The sequence below is a fragment of the Pleurodeles waltl genome, chromosome 2_2, assembly GCF_031143425.1.
Source record: "Pleurodeles waltl isolate 20211129_DDA chromosome 2_2, aPleWal1.hap1.20221129, whole genome shotgun sequence".
Classification (NCBI taxonomy): domain Eukaryota; kingdom Metazoa; phylum Chordata; class Amphibia; order Caudata; family Salamandridae; genus Pleurodeles; species Pleurodeles waltl.
In genome coordinates, this window is record NC_090439.1 from 522111513 (window position 1) to 522131983 (window position 20471).

Sequence of the window (20471 nt, forward strand, 5' to 3'; positions counted from 1 at the left end):
CTGCAGCTGCAAAAATGCATAATTCCAGTCGCCCTGACTATATGGGACATTTTTAGTCATGGAAACATGTTTTACCCAATGTTGGAAATACACCCATGTCTTTATTAGTCCTTGCCAATTGCTTGTATAATATGCTCTTGCCTGGAAATTAGATAACCCTGAAAAAATAAGCACTGGGAAAACCAATAAGTCTCTCATATGAGACCAATGCACTTGCCTACAAAAGGGGACAGATTTTTTTAATTTTCCTTAGTAAATAAAAAAAGTGTGTTTTTAAAACATAACGCAAGCACTTTAAAAATTAGAAATAAAATGTATGGGTTGTGGTTGAGGAGGTTTTGGTTGAAATGACACAGTGGGTGGCAGATGAAGCAACATGGCAGGTGGGGAGAGAATACTGGGTCACAGGGAGACGCACAAGCAAGTGGAAGAGGGCTACATCGAGAGTAGGGTAGTAGTACACAGGCGAGAGAAAGCAACACATGTACAGGTGGGGAGAAAAACACATGAGTGACAGAGACTAACATGGGGGGTGCAAGCACATAAGGGAGACAGCTGAAAAATAGATGTGCTCTTACGAATTGCTTAAAAAAAGAACAAGCATTTTCAATGCAATAGGTCTTGCATTTGGGAGAGCTAGAGCTACTGGCATTGTAAATGACAATGGGCCTGATTAGGACCTTGGCGGAGGGGATTACTCTGTCCTAAAAGTGACGGATATCCCGTTCGCCGTTTTACAAGTTCCATGGGAGCGAATGGAATTTGTAATATGGCGGGTGGATATCCATTACGTTTGGGACGGAGTAATCCCCTCTGCCAAGGTCGTAATGAGGCCCAATGTCTTTTACCTATTTGTTTTGGTTTGGAGTGTAGTGGATGTATGTGGTGTGGATTGGAATTATGTGGTTTGAATTGGAAGCATTAGGGGTGGAATTGTGTGGTGTGCAGTGGAATTATGTGGTATGGTGAATAGGGTGAGAGCTACACAGAATAGATAGAAAGAAAGCTAGAGAAAGATAAATAGTTTGTGCACAAAGTGGTGAATGAACTCCAGACAGAGCAGCAGAAAGAGTGTGTGAGACAGAATGAAGGGGAGAGCAGGCTGAAGTGCTGCTCCCACCAAAGAATTCAAGTCTCTCGAAGTGTTCAACTTGAGTTTATTGCAATATACAACCTGTTATCAGTGCTTTAAATGGGCCGGTACTGTCCGGTACTGAGTACCGGCACTTTTTTATTTTGAGAGGGAGAGTACCGGCACATCTCAAGAAAAACTTAATACTTTTAATTGGAGAGTACCGGCACTTCTCAGAAACCAGCAGGTACTCTGATAGAGAGTACCTGCACTTCTATTTTTCCATTTAAAGCACTGCCTGTTATCAATCCTCTTCCCAGCCTACTTCCACTCGTGTTGTCTTTCCCTCTTAACTGTCATCTTCCCCTCCCGCATTCTTGAATCCCGCACAAGAACTCTGGCATTCTAAACATTACTTCATAACACATCTCCTTCCCTTCAAGGTTGTGAAAACAACGGTGAAACCATTGAAATACATGACTATAAAATAGGTAATAACAACAAAACAAATGCAAATAAATCTTTAGAGTTTTCGAGCATTACAAACAGAGATGTTAAAATGTACAAAAACAAAATCTCGAACACTATGATCTCACATAATCTTTAAGGTACATAGGTGGTTTGTGAGGCCTCTCTCATATGAATCACCCGCACCTACACTAGACTCAGATTCTCTACATGCCTCTCAGTCAATTCTCACTCTCAATTCCTCCTCACTCATGAACATTGTACATGACGATCTCTCCTCACACCTTTCAGCATCATACTCACCCCCCTTTTGATAGAGACCCACTCTCCTCAAATTCCACCTATCACCCCCTTCCAACATAACAGAATATCTGCTTACTTTGTGGACTGTCAAAAGACCCATACATTTTGTTAATCCACCTCCCACTCACCCAGACTTGACTTTTAGCCAATCACCTTTCTCTGTCTTGTGAGCTGAATTATCAACACCCCTTACCAAACTCCTACCGGACAAGCCTACCCACTCCTTCAACCATGTAGGTACCAATTTAGTTCCTAGGACTCTCCCTCTCATCTCCTGGAAAGGACATTTTTGAGAAACACTGTGCCCAGCCGTGCGATAGGCCCAAACCATATAATTAACCAATTCTCTGACACCAGTGTTGCTTGCCATGGCCATTTGAATAGTACCTTTTATCAAAGGATTTGCTCTCTCTACCATTCCATTTCCCCATGGATTGTAAAAAGAATTGCGAGTGTGCTTAACTCCACACTGCTCGAGAAACCGCACAATTTCAGTAGAAGTCAACTGTGTGCCATTATCAGTGATCAAAGTTGCTGGAATTCCCTCTACATGAAAAATAATTCCTACCTCCTTTATGGTTGTTCAGGTGGTAACATCTCTCAAAAATGTCAGAATAAGCCACTTAAAGTACACATCCACTACCAGAAGTGCATACGCAAATCACTGGGTAAATCATGCATAGGACCTATAAAATCTAGACAACCGGTGTGCCATGGTTTACCTGGATCAACAATATGACCCTCAACAGCCTCACTCCCAACCGTAAATCTCTTCTAACTTTCCTTCCACACTGCACACTTCTCAACCCACTTAACCACTTGATTATCCAAAACAGGCCACCAGAACTCACGTTTCAATAGTTTCTTTGTTAAGATTTGTCCCAAATGACCTTTGTGACACATTTTAATCAATTTACTTCTTAACCCCACAGGTGGCACAAAATGGTCTCCTATCATAATCATATAGTCCCCGAACACAGTGAGCTCATCCAAAATCTTGAAATATGGTCTTGCAGAGAACTGAATTACACTCTCCCTCGTGGCTCCATCTTGTATCAATTTCATTACTACTGATAAATCTGTTTCCCCTTCCATCTCTTCTTCCCACTCACACCTGGTGAAGGCACCCAAAGCTGAATGTACAGCATCCTATATCCAAGCTACAGCCCGATCACTTTCCTCTCCACCCTTTACACATGAATCACCAGATTTTTCTGAATCCATGGGCAAGCTTGACAGACAATCAGCCTGAACATTTCTCCAACCATGAATAAACTCCACAACATACATGTTTGATCCCCCCTTTGATAACAGAATATCCTAAGTAATCAATGCTCTTGGTAATGAACATGCACTTTTCTTTTCTCAGCATTAAACCTGCGTCCTCCAATCGTCTCAAAACCTTATGATGTCATTGCACAGTATCCCCAAAGACTAAAATATCGTCTTGGAAGTAAACAACATTCTCCATTCCAGAAAATAGTCTTGCCATCATGCGTTAGAACACACTTGCTGCAAATACCAAACCAAATGGGATACAAGTGAATTGGAACGTACCTTCTGTAGTGATAAAAGCTGTAAGAGGTTTTGAACTCTCATGTAACCGAACCTGATGATAGGCACTTTTTAAATCTAGTTTTGAAAAATATTTTCCCCCTCTTATAGTCATCATTAATTCACTGATATTAGGTAGAGGAACGCATCAGCTATTACATTATTATTCAGGGATCTCAAGTCCACACAAAACCTCAACTGTCCATTCACTTTCAGTGTGATCACCACCGGAGAAATCCATAAAGAAGTTTCTATAGGTTCGATCACAGCTGATTAGAGCATGTCATCCAGCAGTCCTTTAACATCATCACACTCTGCCATAGGTACCCTCCGCCTCACCTTATGCTGCACAGGAACAGCATTTTCCTTTAAATTAGTTTTATTCACATATCCTTTTAAGCATCCTAGACTATCCTTAAATACCCCTTGTGCACTCCTCAACACATCATCTAAAGACATTTCCTCTACTACCGTGACTTGAGTGGACTCTCTTAGATTAACCGCAATATTTAGATCGTACTGATGTACCCATCGCAACATGGCTGGACCATTGGTCGATACATAAACTTTCCCTATGATTTCATGTGAACCAAACTTGAAACCTTGTAAATATCCCAATATTTCAATGGTCTTTCATTGGTAACCCCCTGTGTTTATGTCTTTAGGGAATAAGATAAAGCCACTCCAATGTGTTCTGAAAAGATTTTCAGGAATTATGATGTACATTGACCCCGAATCTATCATAAGTCTGACCTGACACCCTAAACTTTCAAATAAAGCCATTGGCCTCTCTAAACGCCTCTTGTCACAGTGACAATCATAGTCTACCATGCCCGTATGACCATTCCCCATTTCTAGGATTCTATCCACCTCCGAATTTGAAACTGACATTTCCACAATTCCTTCCCTAGACTTGCAATTCCCTTTGTGTTGTTTACTCGCCTCCTTGCAAATCCTAGCAAAATGGCCTCTGCACCCACATCTTCTGCACTCTTTGTTTAATTCATAGCACTTTTTAAAGTCAGAGTTATGATAAATGCTTCCACACCAACTACACTCTTTATCTTTACTTTGCACAATAATGTTGGTGTCTGAGCTATTCCTTTTTAAGTTATTTTTCTTGATGGCATTTATATCCCTCTCAGGTTTAACACTCTTCCTCCTCCGAGCTGCAACATCTCCAGCAAGTTTACCTCTACTGTTGAGTTCTTTCATACATCGTTGTGACTCCTGAATTACCTTAGTCAATTCAACTGCATCTTTTAATGAAGGCTGCCCACAACCTTTCCTGTATTTTTTTGTCTTTACACTGCACTATACATTGGTCATGAATTAACTCTTTTGCCATAACCCCAAAACGACATTTGAAAGATAACTCTCCAAGTCTGGATACAAATTCCTCTATATTCTCGTGATCTGCCTGCAGTTGCGTACAAAATTTGTAGCTAGCCTTAACTTAATTGGTTTCCTTAGCAAATTTGACTTCTAATCTTTTCAAGGCTTCTTTACATGCATTATCCAAAGGTTGACCATTGGGTCCTAAAGCTACTGGCAGATATTTAAATATCCGCTGACCTTCACTGCTTAGTGAATTCAATAACAGAGCCTTTTTCCTGGTCAGCGAAAACTGACCATCAAGTGCAAGAAGATAATTTTTGAACATTTCTATCCAATCCACCCAATTTATTGCAGGAATCCCTGGTTGATTTAGAAACGTCGGAGGTGGACAATTGTATTGTATGTGGCCATGAGAGCGACAACAGGATTGTTAACCCACAAATATTATATAAAACCTCCTTTCTATTTTTTTTTTTTAACGTAAAAGGCAAAGTCAATTGAAAATCAGTCTTATATTAACTGTTGGTACTTAGGGTGTTCTAATCACCGTAAATCAGCACTCAAAAACAAAAGCGTAGACTCCTCACCACTCCATAGACGTGCCGATCGCTGAAACCATGAGTTAAAGGCAATAATATGCCAAAACCAGCACTTTTCAGGTGTGCCAATTGCTGAAACGTCCACAATTCCCACAGGTACAAGGACTGTGTTTCCTCATGTTTCCTCAAGCAGAGTTACAGACATCCCCAATTCAAAATGGCTCCCACGTTGTCCCACGTAGTGCGTCACCTGATGACAAAACCAGAAACACTCATGCGACGTGAAACGCATGTGGAATGGCTCGAGCTGTTCCAGTTGAACTGTTGCCTTCATTTAATGTAAGGCTGTTGCCGATGATGAGGCACAGCTCCCGCTAAGCCACATTGATTACAGTACCTTAAGTTGGTTAATTCCACCTTGTGGATGCCAAACTTATTCCCTGATGCAATACAATAATCGATCAAGGCGATACAGTGAGGAAGTCTGGATGACCCAGGTTGTAAAAATCAATGCCGCGGGTCCTCGCCACAGTAGCTCGTTGCCAAAATGAAGTGCTGCTCCCACCAAAGAATTCAAGTCTCTTGAACTGTTCAACTTGAGTTTATTGAAAATATACAACCTGGCATCAATCCTATTCCTGCCTACTTCCACTCGAGTTGTCTCTCCCTCGTAACTGTCATCCTCCCCTCCTGCATTCTCGAATCCCACATGAGAACGCTGACATTCTAAACATTACTTCATAACACAGGCCATAGATGCATGAAGAGGGAGCTTCTGTGTGCGTGAAGACACCCTAAGAACAGGAACAGAGCATGGGTTTGAATGACAGAACTCATGAAAAGGCACTGGAAAGAAACTGTGCTCGAAGACCTGAAGTGAACCATATGGGAGAGGTGGGAAGAGTGCATGAGAGTGCATGAGAGAGCAAGAGAGAGGTGTGAGAGAGAGTACGAGAGAGCAAGAGAGAGAGAGAGAGAGAGAGAGGGGGAGTGTGAGGGGCACCATGGGGGATGGGGGTGTGGAGGTGAGAGGTGGACCAGTGCACAGTGTGAAAACATATAGGAAGGAAGTATATGTGAGCAGGCAGTATAGAGAGGAGACAGGGAGTATGAGAGGGTCCCGAGATGAGAGGGGTAGTGTGAGGGAGATGAGAAGTGTGATGTGGTGTGGAGTTGTGTGGTGGAAATATGTGGTATTGTATGCTGTGGAATTAGGTGGATAGTAATTAAATGGTATTAACTGTCATGGAAATATGTAGAGTGAGACTGTGTGTGATGGGATTGATTATGTGGAATGGTATTGTGGAGTGGGGCAGGGTAGAGGAGAGGTGCAGGGTAGAGAGGAGTGATGCTGACTAGAGTGAAGAGGTGTAGAGCGGTCATCTGTTGTATTCTGTTAATATACAACTGTCCTGGCCAACATTATAAAATCAAATTACCATTGATTTTAGCGTACATCATTCTCATTAATCAACAATTTCTTTACTCAAGGGGTTTTCACAGATCTTCTTAAATAAGAGTGTAATTACTCCTGTTTTGGGGAAAAAAAGAAAGCTAGGTTCCATTATTTTATCCAGCTTCAGACTAGTTGCCAACTTCACTTGCAGAGGAAAGCAAATCAAAAATGTGCATTAACCAGTTGATCTCTCTATCATTGGAAATTACATACTTGCAGACTACCAATCTGGCTTCTGAACTGTCTGCTGCAAAAAGATTGCCACATTAAGACAAGCAGCTGTCTAAGGTCCTACAAAAAGGGGAATGTCAAACTGCCCACAGCAGTATCAACTGTGAATTTGGTTCACAGAGTAGGAAACAGGGGTTGGGCGTGCACTATGGGGGCTCAGTATTAAGCAATATTTACACAGGTCAAATGCTGGTGATGTTTTTATTTTAGAAATAAAACTGATGGTTACCTAAATATGCTTATTTCCTGTGCAACATTAATGTACATAACGGGAATCTATATATCGGCGAATAATAACACCATCATTGACTAATGGCCAATCAAGATAATTATATAGCGATTCAAGCTAAATAGCAGAACAGGACTAACATCGCCCCACGACTGATGGGTGGGCACAGTGACCTCTGTATGGGGACAGCTCTGGAGATTATGGCAAGCTGGCTCCAGAGAGTCATATGTAGAAATGGGGAATTCAGAGTTAACCATACGTGCTGCTAATATGGGGTCTCCCTACCTCCTTTATGACAGCAGCGCATCTTGTCTGCTTCTGGGCTGAGGGTCAATATAGGAAGTGCTGCCTCCATTGTGGCCTAACTTAAATGGCCAAAAGATAGTCACCATGTGACCTCAGCTCAGGATAATATGGCGGAAAACTAAAAAGCTGACCTTGTGGTATGCGAGTTGAGTAACTGAAAGGAGGATCATCTTGCGCATATGCCAGACCAAGACACAGAGAAAAAGACCATGCTGCACATGCACATTTATATGTGAACCGGGGGACCTGTGTGTCTGGAAACGCACAGTCCGGACTAGTAAAAGCTTAAGCAGGCAACACACGGTGGGTGGCTGCATAATAAAGCGCACTAAATATGAAGACAAACCATACATGCTAATGAGTAGTGCTCGTCCCAATTTACAAGAGGCCGCCAAGCTGTGTGATAAAGCACAACGGCCAAGAGTGAGCGTGTGAATAAAGCCCTAGGGCTGGGAGATTTGGGAGGGGGTAAAAGAAATAGTACATGATCAAAATGGATGGCCACTAATTAATGGGAGGTGCTCCTCAGCTACAAACAGAAGTGATGTATCGGGTGCACGAACCAATCAGAAGCCAGCAAAGAAGAGCAACACTAGAGTCGACCTATGGGAAGCAGTAGGCGGCATCAAAGCCCTTTCAGTACAAATAACGTCTTGCAGACAGCACATGCACGCTGCCAGGCTTGACCTAAAAAAGTAGCTCCATAAGAGTGAGCAGAAAAATCATAAAACCCAGCCAGTCAAAGAGATGCTAAAGAGGCTTTGGTCCACGGGAGGGCAAAACGCAAGAGGGGCAGGCAGAAACAAGGAAAGTTATCCAATGGAAAACAAACACATAAGAGTGGTAGTAAAATAAAATAGAGGTAAGCAATGGTTGGGCTAAAAGTCCCTGTATGTTCTAGGTAAACCCACAATATGTATTTCACAATAAGACAGCTTGCAGTGTTTTGTGGGCTCAACCTAATGAATGAGAGAAACTTGACCTAAAATCTGAGTCAAAATACTGGAGGGATGAGAGCTTTATTGACAATCTGGTGGTTCACTTGTTAAGTAGTATAGCTCTTCTGCTTCAACATTCCAATGTTGGTCTTTCTGTTTCTTACTTTTTAATTTAGAGCATTCTTCCTGAATGGGTGGAATATTCTTATAGCATTATCAACCTTCTGCCCTGGGCTATACTGGCTGTTAAATTTGTTTTGGCTCAATATAGGCCATCTCCTGCTGCTTGGTCTATAACTTGGGTTCAGGGCCCTCAACAACTTATGCAGCCCTCAGATACAGGTTATAATGCTATATTGAATTCCATCAAGGACATTAAAGTGTTCAAATCACAACAACAGCAACAAAATGAAAGAAAATAAAGCTCCAAAAGGAATAAAGACATTACATTTGAAAAATGGGCGGAAAGAGCATAAACAATAACAATGTGCGTGCCTAAACTGAACATTCAATGAAATGCTTGCATACCATTTAAGTGTTTAATCTAGTAATTACACAGACTATTTTTCTCATTCTGTTCAACCTTCTATTCGGGAATTGCAAACTGGTGTTCTGCCAGAGCCCCCCTTCAATACTGCAGCTGTCGTTGGTGCAGAATATGTTGGGAAACTGCACTGAACTTAGCGATATAAGGGACCGCTGCACTCCAAACTTGCCTGCCGTTTAATACCCAACAAGAGGAAAAGGGGACTTTTTTATTCTTACAGTAAGAGCCATTTCACAATTGCTATGGCACTAGCTCTCCTATGAGTCAGAAGAAGACTAATACAGAAAGGATATAAGGTGGTCTCATATAGTGGAGCATGTACACCTCACACAGCTAAGAGTGCAGAGAAGCAAGAAGATTATTTTAGGTCCTTCCTCAGCGGCTCCAGTATAATGTTGTGCAGGTCAGTGTTTACCTACCCACTTCTCTTGACTCTTTCACAATTACACATAATGAGAGAGCTAGTGAAAGCACTCCAAGATGAGGTTCACACCGCAGCACTGCAGTCTGTTGTGGGTGTTCCCATTGCGGTGGCACCTGCCAGGTCTAACCAAGCCAAGACTTCCCCCCCTACTTCTCCCAGCAACTTTGAAACTTTAACAGGTGTGCCATACATAAGACAATCCACGTGGCTGTATACATAGCTTTCTAATACAAATTACAATGAATATAGTTATCAGAAGAATTAAAACTGCCACTCAGCCCAATTAAAGGCCCTCCCGGTATACTCACATTTAAAGTGTTCTCTTTCTTCCAACCTGAGAGATTATACGTCCTTAACTATTGAAAAGACTTTCAATTACTCTGTAGCAACAGTACTTGTAAACATGTCTATACGTACTGTAAATAAATAAAAATATATTTAAGTATAAGCATACGTACATGCTAGTAAGGATTCACATTTAGGTTTACCAATGAAGAATCCATAAAACATATGACATTTCAAACCAATGAAAAATATGCTTTATTCTTTGTCTTTATTCTTTATCGAAAAACTACTCAGCTATCATTTGTAAGTGTCAAATCATGCCCATTAGTTAAACATTTAATTCTCCGCGTGTTGCTGTTTGCCATCACTGTAAATTATTTCAGCAGACCTAAGTAGACATGGCAGCCTACTTCATTACATCACCTCAGTCAAAAAATGCGAGTTTGGTGAGGAGGGATAGGTGAAGAGTGGACAGGGAAAGGATGGGAGAGCACAAGAGAGTGACCTTGCAGAGAAACAGGGAAAGTCGCCACTCAATCAATGTAGAAAGCATATCTATGTCCCAGGCGTAAGCTAATTTGTAAAAGAATGACTTTTTCACTGCATCCCCTGACAAACGAATTATAGACATCTGGAAGGTCTAGATAACCATCGAATCACCTAGGAGAAGAAGGTTGGTTATAAGAGCACCCAAGCTCCAGGAGTAGGATGAGTTAAACCAAACGAGAAGAATCTCCTTGTGATTCATAGAAAAGAAAACACTTGGAGATTTAAGAAACTAAATTTGATGGTTTTGGGGAAAAAATCCAGATTAAGAACATTGGAATTCGCACGACACACAGCAACAAAACATGAAGGCCCACTATCATATGGTTTTCCTGATACAACAAGAGCAGCGCATTTCTCAAGGCAGGACAGGAGAATAAATCACCAGCTATTTAAATAACGGCATGATTGTTGTGAATAAGAGTTCCCCCGCCCTTTCCAGCGTATGAAGCGCTATACGAACTACGCTACCATAAAATAAATTAAGTACAAGGAAGGACCATTAATTACACTGCTCCACCTGAAGACGTATTACACATATCTGCCTGTGATGCAGGTAGTATACATGGAAGGGAAATGACGTTGCAGTGAAGACAACAGAGCCGTGAGATCAGGTGAAAAATTAAAAAGAGACAAATTACATTTCCCAGGCTTTTTGCAAATGAAACAAGTCTTGATAAAGCCAACAGGTCTGGCCTCGGCAAATTTCAATTTTTCAAAATGTATTTTTACTTTTATGTATTTATTTTTTCCAAACATATACAATACACAAAATATGACACAAATATAAGCAGTGTGAAAAAAGGAGTAGCACAGCTGCCCAAGCACACTAGTCCAGCCACTGGGGTGCACTCCTTTATAGGTGGCTTTCCACACATGACTGGACAGAGTGCTAACACTCGAAGTGCAAAACAGTCAACAGATGAAGAATACTGACGCAGTGGTCAGAACCAAAATGTGACTGGCACTTTAACAGGAAATAGCTCAAACTGCCTCTACATCAGAACTAAAAATAAAAACTACCCGTAGCACTCACTGTCTCTGTACATTAACTGGTAAAGTAATTGTAAATAGGCCCCACTGCCATCAGAGTACCTCTGTTGAAGCACAATGATTAAACTATTACGCAGGCCGCTGAAATAAAAAGCCTCCGAACAATTTATAACGCATAGATGCATACAGTGCCAGGCTGTGCTGCTAAACATTCTGCATTTCCATCCCCTCATGGATGGGGAGGATTTGCTCAGCTTGCTGAAACCAAAGGAGTCACATATCCAATAACAGGCTTTAAAAATGGATTGTTATTGATTGGCGCGCTTTGTTGAGCACCGCGGAACAGAACGCAAGCCCCACCGACGCCAGCGGCCACTGGGAAGGGCGAGCTTTCTTATGCAACAGAAAATCCAATGTGTGAATTAGACCATCCTCGAACAGACGCTAAGCACGTCATTAGTTATTTGTCCAATTATAAGTCTCCGGCAGAAAACGAGAAAAGCTATTTTACGCAGTGATATCTTCACGCACTAAGCATTCACTCTGCATGGTTAGGAAATACCTGCATGCAAGTAATAAAGACACTCAGCGCATTACCATAATCAATACGCCATTTGCAGAACTGGCCAGACACAACAACGTCGAACATATAAGCAATTACGTTAGTGGCTGGGACTGCAGCCCGGCAAAATCTGTGCAATCCTTCACCTCACAATCCACATCTTCTTAGTGAACAGTTAGAGCCCTCCACCACTCCCGCCAACCACACAGCCCCATCGCACTCACAGCACAAGAGCACAGCAAGGAGGATTGTTGAAGTGTTCCCCTCCGTATAAAATAGAATGCGGATAAAAACACAATCGCTAACAAGTAACTGCACACTGTAACAACAAACCCTTATTAAGAGAGTGCACTAAAACGTAGCACGTAGTTGTCCACCACTAAGAGCCCGACTAAAGCGCTCGAGGTGAAATCCGCAGAGGCTGTCTGCTGCGTGACACAGTATTTGGAAAGTCTCCAAGGTCACACAGGTATGACGGGGCTGAAAAGTGATAGATTAACATCCCACGCATCCTGTCACGCTCTTCATCATATTCGTGCGCACAGGCGGTACAGGGAAGGCTGCACACACTCCCTCATGCTTTCTGCCCCCTAATAACTTCCTTTAATACTCCGGTGTTCACAACGCAGAGCATGGCCTAGATTTACGGCCCTCCAAGGATAGTCGGAAGGCAGAGCCGTGTCTGCACATTAGTACACATGAGGAGAGGTAGACATGCAGGAGGCGCACGGCACTACTGCGGGCCTCTTCTCTACGACAACGGCCACCGGAAGCAGATATCGCATGGTCAATGATGAGTGACTGTTTCTCTCCAGGCGAAACCACAGGTTTACTTCCGGGACAGGGAGAGTTTCCTGTGGAAGGATGACAATGGGATATCAACAGTTCTATGCTGGGGAGGGGAGGGTGGTGTAAGTGATAGAAATTCGGCCAAATTGCGGGGCTGGGTCAAAGCTTCACTCTGGCTATGCTGGAGATAGAGCGGAAAAAACTTGATGGATCATTACATTATTATACGTTCATAAGTAGATTTAAAAAATAACAGTGAATTATCGGATTGAATGGCAGCAGGTTGGGCAGCACTGTTGCAAGAAAACTGTGTACATGTAAAGGATACAGTATATTCTAAGGCGCGATACGGTACAAAATGTACCTTTTCTGTTTCTCAACAGTGGTGTGCAAAATAACTCACTACCATGTAGCAAACCGTTTACAACGCATCTACACATTTCCAAGTGTACTAGAGAAAAACAGGGAAGAATGATTCACGAAATATTGAGTTTCTTCGGAAAAGTGAGTCATGCCGTGCTCCCGGACTTCTTCAATCAAAACATTGAATGTGTTCTCGCTAATTCTACCACAAGCGTGCTCTGCAAAGGCAGCGCATCATCTATTTTCCATCCGCATCCCATGCACTAGACTGCCAAGGGATAAGCTAAGCCAAACAAAAACATTACATTTAGGGATATACTTCCAAAACTCACTCTTTTATAATTCTGTCTTTTCTCCTCCCATGTTGTTTCTCCTGCTGTGTATTCGTCATGGAAAACGAGCAGCTTCCTCCCTTTCCAGACTCAGTTTCTCTAGAAGAGAAGTCGGGTCAAGTGTCACAACATAGCTATCGTCATTCATTCACTGCCTGCCCCTCTTAAAAGAAAACTGATAGCCCAATCCACAGAGTTCAGGACACTCTTTTGTACATTGAAATTACAGTTCTTCACACAATTCCAAAATACACATACACACCCCTCCTCAAAAATAGAATATTGTCGCCTTTTATAATCTTTCAGTTTTACCTTTTGGCACATACCCTCTCCCTTAATGACACCAGCCAGCACTGGCGGCCATCAACATTTTGAACAGGTGCATCACCGATGCTAGTGCACCTTTGTGCCAGGTTGATGAGTGATGGCAGCAGAATTTTCATGGTGCTGACAGAACATCACCTAAGTGAGAATGATGTCAGAACTTGTATATTCACTCACTCATTTTCCTATACATTCCTCTCAGTGACTTAAGCACCCTCTCCAAAGATCTGTCTTTAAGTTATATGTCACTCACAGCTTAACTGTATATGTTTTGTGGGTCATGAAAGGTTGTACAAATCTGCCCTTCTATATCGGTCTGTGGGAAATGGAAAATTGTACTTACTGTCTTTTGTGAGAGAGTGAAGCTTGCTTTGCTGCTGCCTTATTGTCCCTAAACTGTGAACCATGCACTGCTGCCGTTCCCATGCTTTGTACCCATCCAGTGATGGGAAAAGATTGTGCTACTTCAGCTGTACCTATCCTCTAAAGAATTAAACATTGCACTGTCTATTTCCAAGGTGAAGCTGCTCTATGAAGAGGTGCATTTCCACTGCTGCTGCCTCATCTCAAACAAAATAAATAAATACAAAAAATATATATATTTTGACTGAAATACCTGCCCATGCCAGTCAAAAGCTTTTATTAGACTCTGAGCAAAATTAGCAGTGGTGCGCTGACACAGAGACTCTGTTTTCAATTGCAGCTTGCCCAAATTTTGTGACCTGGGCAATTACTCTTCTTCCCTTTGCCTCTTTTTCAGTGATCATCACATCTGATAGCACCTTGAAACAATTCAGTTCAAAGCCTCTAAGGTTTATAGTTTAACATACCATAATATTGCTCCAGCTATTACAAAAATAAAAGCCATGTATAGGAGTCACAAGACAACCAACTTGCCTTTTGGGTCACATTTTCGTCATCAGGGCTGAAGGGGGAAAGAATGGGATATCAATCAATCAGTCATTTGTAAAGCGCAACACTATCACCCCTAGGGGAATCTGGGCGCTGAGGGTGCTATGTCTGCATCAGAAAGCCAGGTCTTGAGTTGCATTCTGAAGACTGCCAGGGAGGGCAATGTTCGGATGTGGAGGTCATTCCAAGCTGTGGCGGTTATGAAGGAAAAAGTGCGGCCCCCACTGCAGGTGCAATGGATGCGGGGGACTTGTGCGAGGGTGAATGAAAAAGAGTGCAGGTGTCTAGCGGGAAGATGGAAGTTCAGTTTCTGGGGAGCTTTGTAGGCATGTGTGAGTGTCGTGAACTGGCATCTTTTCTAGACCAGGAGCCAGTGGAGTTTATTGAGGTGAGGAGTGATGTGGGTATGTTGGGGAGGTCCTGCATGATTCTGGCAGCAGCATTCTGTATTGTCTGGAGTCTTCTGAGGAGTTAGGAGGGGATACCGGTGTAGAGTGGATTGCTGTAGTCAATCTCCCTGTGACCTCTCTGTGACCCTCGTGTGCTTAACACTCTATGGGCCTTTCCAAATCTTTTCTTAAATCCATACTGGGCTCCTAGCTCTGCTAACAGTTCACTATGTCTTTTTGATCATTGCTATTTGTAGTGTTTTTTTTGGAGGGTGTCTAGACAAGTCAATCCAGTGCCTATCTTTGAACTGCATAATGGGTAATGTCATTTAATGAGTAATCAGTGATGTAATATGGAAAGTCATGGGAGGCAAAACTGGAGTGCAAGCTATGGTTAGTTGACCAAACTATAACTTGTTAATTTCAGTTGTTTTCAGTGAATATATATTTCTTCATGGCAAGTTTTGGGATGATCCATTAATCAGGGCCATAGATAAAAGGTGGGCCCCAAAGTGAAAAATCCCCATTCAACTTCCACAGAGATTTTTGAAAAGGGCTACTGCCAAAAAAGCTGAACGGAATTACACCACATTTGGCAGGAAGGTAGATCATTGTCCAGAAAGCATGTTTTGTGTGATTTTGTGTCAATTCATTATGCAGTGTAGGAGAAATTACAATATAAAAATATTTGTCTATTTGAAAAGTTGGGTTCAAGAGACTGTTGCAAGAGTCCTGAGAGCTCAACTTAAAAAAGTGGAGCATTCCAATGGGCTGAGGAGGCTTTTTGTCCCTAATGCCATCTTCGTCCCATGGAGTGAGGCTACCCAGGAGCAAGCTCTTGGCTTGCAGGAACATGAACAAAATTGTTGCAGAGGCCATTACAGGATTTGGGGAGCACCCTTCTGAAAATATTTTTAAAAAAGATATAAGGAGGGAATGTTGGGGTACACTGCCCAACTAACCCTTGGAGCAGTGGGGAGCATGGGGCTATTTTTTTTTTTTTTAATTCTCACAATTTCACGGTACCCTTGGAGGATTGTGAGGAAGAAACAAAGCAAAATGGTGGCCATTGCCTGGGGCCTGACATAATATTAAAGGGGGAGGGGAAGCATAGCCCTCCTCCTCGAGCTGATCATTGGCCAGTGCAAATCTTTCCCCCTGGGGCCCGTCATTAACAGTAAAGGAGAGAGGGGCACACGCCCTCCCCAAGCTGATAACAGCCACAGGGACCCCATGTCCAGGGTTCTTGTGTAAACAGTAAAGGGGACATGGGTGCGTGTCCTCCCTCCCAAACTGATCACAACCCCATGGACCCATCCCCTTGGGCATGGCATACATCATAGAAGGGAGGGGTCATGATGCCCCCTTCCCAAGTCTTTTAATGCTCCTGGGACTCCTTCCCCCCGGGCTGGCTCCACTATGGTGTCCCAAAGAACACACCTCTGGGACACCATTCCATTGCCTGCAAGAGCACAGGAAGGATTCCCTTATATACTCCCACCCAGCAAGAGCTGCATAAATACAACTGTTGGGTTGGAGTCAACATTTGTTTTCCTGCCTGGGCTCTTGCAGACAGGGAAACTCATATTGCTCCTGTCAGTTCGGATCAGTGAAAAATACCTGCCCCTGCTGGGTAGGAGCAAAGCTGGCTCCCAGTGCACCCAGGATGGGTGCATACGGGAAGCCAACAGGGCAGCGAGGGCCTTGGGGCTCCCCGACACCCTTTGGCATTGCTTGGTGTGGGTGACCCCAATGCGCATAAGGGCACCTACATTAGGCTCTGAGGTATGGGGTCCAGGGGCTATAAAGGTTCAAGGATAGGTCTTCGTGTCCCCTTTAAAAAAGGCCCTGAGGGAAGGGGTCCTTTGTGCCTGTAAAGGCTTGGGGAAGATGTCTGCAAGCCCACTGCCCAATAATTATGAAAAAGGGGTGTCTCGGTGAGCAATGGGACATAAAAATGAATAGCAAATGAGTGGCAGGAGCAGCTTATTTATTATTCACTGCTCCTTGAAGAAGCCCCCATGATGCCCTATGAGGATTTTTTGTTTATATATTTTTTTATCTTGGTGGTGTCTCAATAATAGAGAGGTGCACCACCATGCCTTTTTTAATGTTGTGGGGGGATTTAGGGAGTGCAGCAAAGAAGCCCACTAGCTGCATAAAAAAATAAAACAGTCAGTCTTCTGGGCGATTAAATCCATCACCTAAGGAAAGATTACCATATTCTTTAAAGCACTCTTGGCTCGAGCTCTATGCTTTTTAGCTGGACTGCAAGGCCCTCTTGTGGTTGTTTTTATGATTGCATTTTGTGGGCTGAAAAATGTTAAAAGAACGAATCAGACATGATGTTTTTATTTTTTTAAATAAATATATATATATATATTTATATATATATGTGTCTGTGAATCTTACTTTTCATATTTTTCAGCCCACAAAATACAATAATAAAAAGTATGTTAAAAGAAAGACTCATGGACACGTTGTTTTTCATTAAAACTTTACTAAAATCTTTTATAATATTCACTGTTATTAAACATTGCGTTGTGTAAACTGCTGAAATATACATTTGATTAAAAATATTGGTGATTTCTGGAAAAGAATGATAGATCTGCTTTATATATATTCATATGCTTATCTCTTGGCAAAGATAATAGGCTCACTTTTATATTTTGGTGTTGTAAGTCCTTGACAAAATAAGTAAGTATGCCTGAGAGCGTCCAGGACCTGCAAGACCAACTGCACCCTGCACCTGCTTTCATTCATGTGTGACGCCCATGCCATGCATGTCTAAATACCATAAGTGGGGTAGAGTTGCAGGGCTGTGGAATTTAATAAAATAACTACTTGTCCATGGGGCAGACTGTTTCATAAACCTCCTTGTTCTGCAAAATAATCTACTTGTCCTTTTGTTGCCATGTTGCACAGTGACAAATTATGGCGGCAATCTCATTAATAGGATCTCTGACAATAGCATCTCAGATTATGCCAGCACTAATACTATAGTAGGGATTTAATACTAGCAATTCCCTTATTTTGCCACCTTTCAGCAGATCTACATACTGAAGCTGGAGGTAGCGATAAGCAGTAGTTCAAAGGTTGGAATGCCGCTTTGTTATAGTTAGGACTCCGTAGAAAAAAAACATTTTTTGACTTGCCAATACCTTTGGCATAGTGGGGCGAATCTTCACAAAATTTTCAAAAAAAAGTGTTGTGGTGATATTTGTTACACACTGAAGGTTTCAGGGTGATCCGAGAAGCAGGGGCTGAGAAAATGGAGAAGTCAAAAAAGTTGCATTTCCCATGTTAATTCCCATAGGACCTTTAGATACATCTACAGCCCGAACCACTGGACGAAATTACACCACATTTGGCAGAAAGCTAGCTTTAAGTACTCAGACTGATCTTCTGCTTTTTGGTGCAAATCCGTTCAGTAGTTTTTGAAAAATGTAGGAAAATCCAAATTTGTAAATCTCTGGCCACAGTGACTTTGCCATTTTTTCACAAATTATTCATGAAAATTTGCAAATTTTCATGAATATGCATGCAAAAAGAAACACTGTAATTGGCTGACCACAACCTGGCTAGAAAGTTGAGGCCACCATTTTATTTCACGGGTTATGGTCCCCGGGGATTAAATTCCAAATTCAGAGTGGCATAAGGGCTCAGGGAGAAGGTACCCTTGCACCAGAGGTATGATATAGGCGTGTTTTTGAGGCAAATTATGGATTTGCAATACATTTTCGATGCCACATGTGATATTTGCGAATATTCGCAAATTTTCATGAATTTCACAAAATATTTGCAAATATGATAAAAAATTGAAAGGAAAAGGCACGAGCTATAGTTATAGTTACACAAAATAACTCTAACTGCTGAATTTCTATGGTTTTGTACGAATAAATTCAGAACCTAACTATAGCGTTGCTGTAACCTTTGCTGTGTTTAGTGAATATATATATACATATATATATATATATACACACACAGATTTTATATATATATATATATATATACATACACACACACACACACATATTATAGAAAAGAAGATACTTAAGGTTAGGTCAGAGCTTTCATTAGAAACTCCTTCTACAAACTTGCCACAGGTCGACAAATCTGCACTTAAAAAAAAAAAGCACATTTGCTTTGCGATTTTCCTGCTATGTTTCATGCAGGTCAGTCAGGCCAGGGCCAGAGATAAAAAAGGATCCCAAAAGTGACATTTCCCACTCCAGCTCTCATAACAATCTTTTCTGCTCAGTACACAAAAAAAGAAGCTGAATGGAATTACATCAAACTTAGTATATAAGTATAACTTTACTCAGGGAGGTGCATTTGCTTGTTTTGGTGTAATCAGCAAGGCAGTTCTTAACTAATTAGCATTACCAAAGTATTCTAACTTGGCTAAAAGAGGTTACATTTTGAAGATATCTGAACCTTTAATTTGAGAATCCTCTGTGGAATCTCTTACCACAGTGCACTTCCAAAAGCCCTATGTGTTCAGTGGGGTTTGGCCATCTGTGACAGGTTGGGTGCAGAGCCTGGTCTGTGGCTGGGCCTTGCTCCCAACCCACCAACCACCACAGCACACAAGTCCTTCAGGTGTGTGCAGTAGGACTTAGTAGCGAGACATTGCCGTTGGAGGTCAAAGGTCATTGACTTGTTATGTACTTTGGTACAGTTTTACAGATTCTAAAGACATTCAGAAGACGCTTACAATTTAAATATAAATGTGACTCAACACCTACAACACAAATTATTCATAGAAAAATCTATAAATGGATATTCATACATTTACTAGTACAGTGCAAAGATGAGAAAATTCTGCTTAATGTCTTACGAAATGCATGGTACAATGACTTTGCAGGGAAAACAGCTATGTTAATAGCCACAGGGCCTAATCTGTTATTATTTCTGAGTGCAAGGATTTCATCCCTAACATCCCTGTTCCTGCTATATAAATACCAGTGCTTAAAGTCATGACACAAGATATAACAGCGTGGCATAAACTACATGAACAGCTCCGCCTCAAGTCATACACTATTCATTATCATTCATAAGTTTGGGAGAGGGCATTGTGACCTAGTCACCACTCACGGCTTGTCCTCTTGTAAGTCATGGACCTTTCCCTCTCTCAACAATGATAATAAAATCAAGCATTTGCAATGCAATGGGTCTTGCATTTGCTCGAGTTAGAGCAATTAGCGTTGTAAATTCCTAACTGGACTTTTCTTGCCACATAAATTGAAAATGAAAAGTAAAACAGTTGACATAAGCGAACCGATTCAAAGTGCAACAGCCACCATGAGCATGAGTGCGAAGGAGAGACACACAAGGAAAAAGAAGTTTGCTCGCAGTCAAATGTATCAGCAAAAGTGCAGTTATCCATGTAACAGGGTCAATGGCCAAGGCAGTAACAAAACTGGCTCAAGGAGAGACAAACATAAAGCATTAACCAATGATAAAAGATTTTTGTAAGCCAAGCCCATGAACGAGTGATAGTGATGGGCATGCAGTGGGCGTGGTTAAAAGCCCACAGACAAATTACAACAGGCCAGTGTGCTTTCAGGC

General features: G+C 41.9%; 1 protein-coding gene across 8 annotated transcripts in view; it reads right to left on the bottom strand.

Annotated features, from left to right (window-relative positions):
• ZNF521 (zinc finger protein 521) overlaps positions 1 to 20471 on the bottom strand; it is a 711353-nt gene that overhangs the window by 660633 nt on the left and 30249 nt on the right. The window contains exon 2 of one of the 8 annotated variants that reach the window (XM_069220046.1): positions 13276 to 13374. The exons of the other annotated variants lie outside the window; for them this stretch is intronic. The gene's annotated coding sequence lies outside the window, so the exon portion shown is untranslated. The remainder of the gene's footprint in view (positions 1 to 13275; positions 13375 to 20471) is intronic. 8 annotated transcript variants of the gene reach the window in all.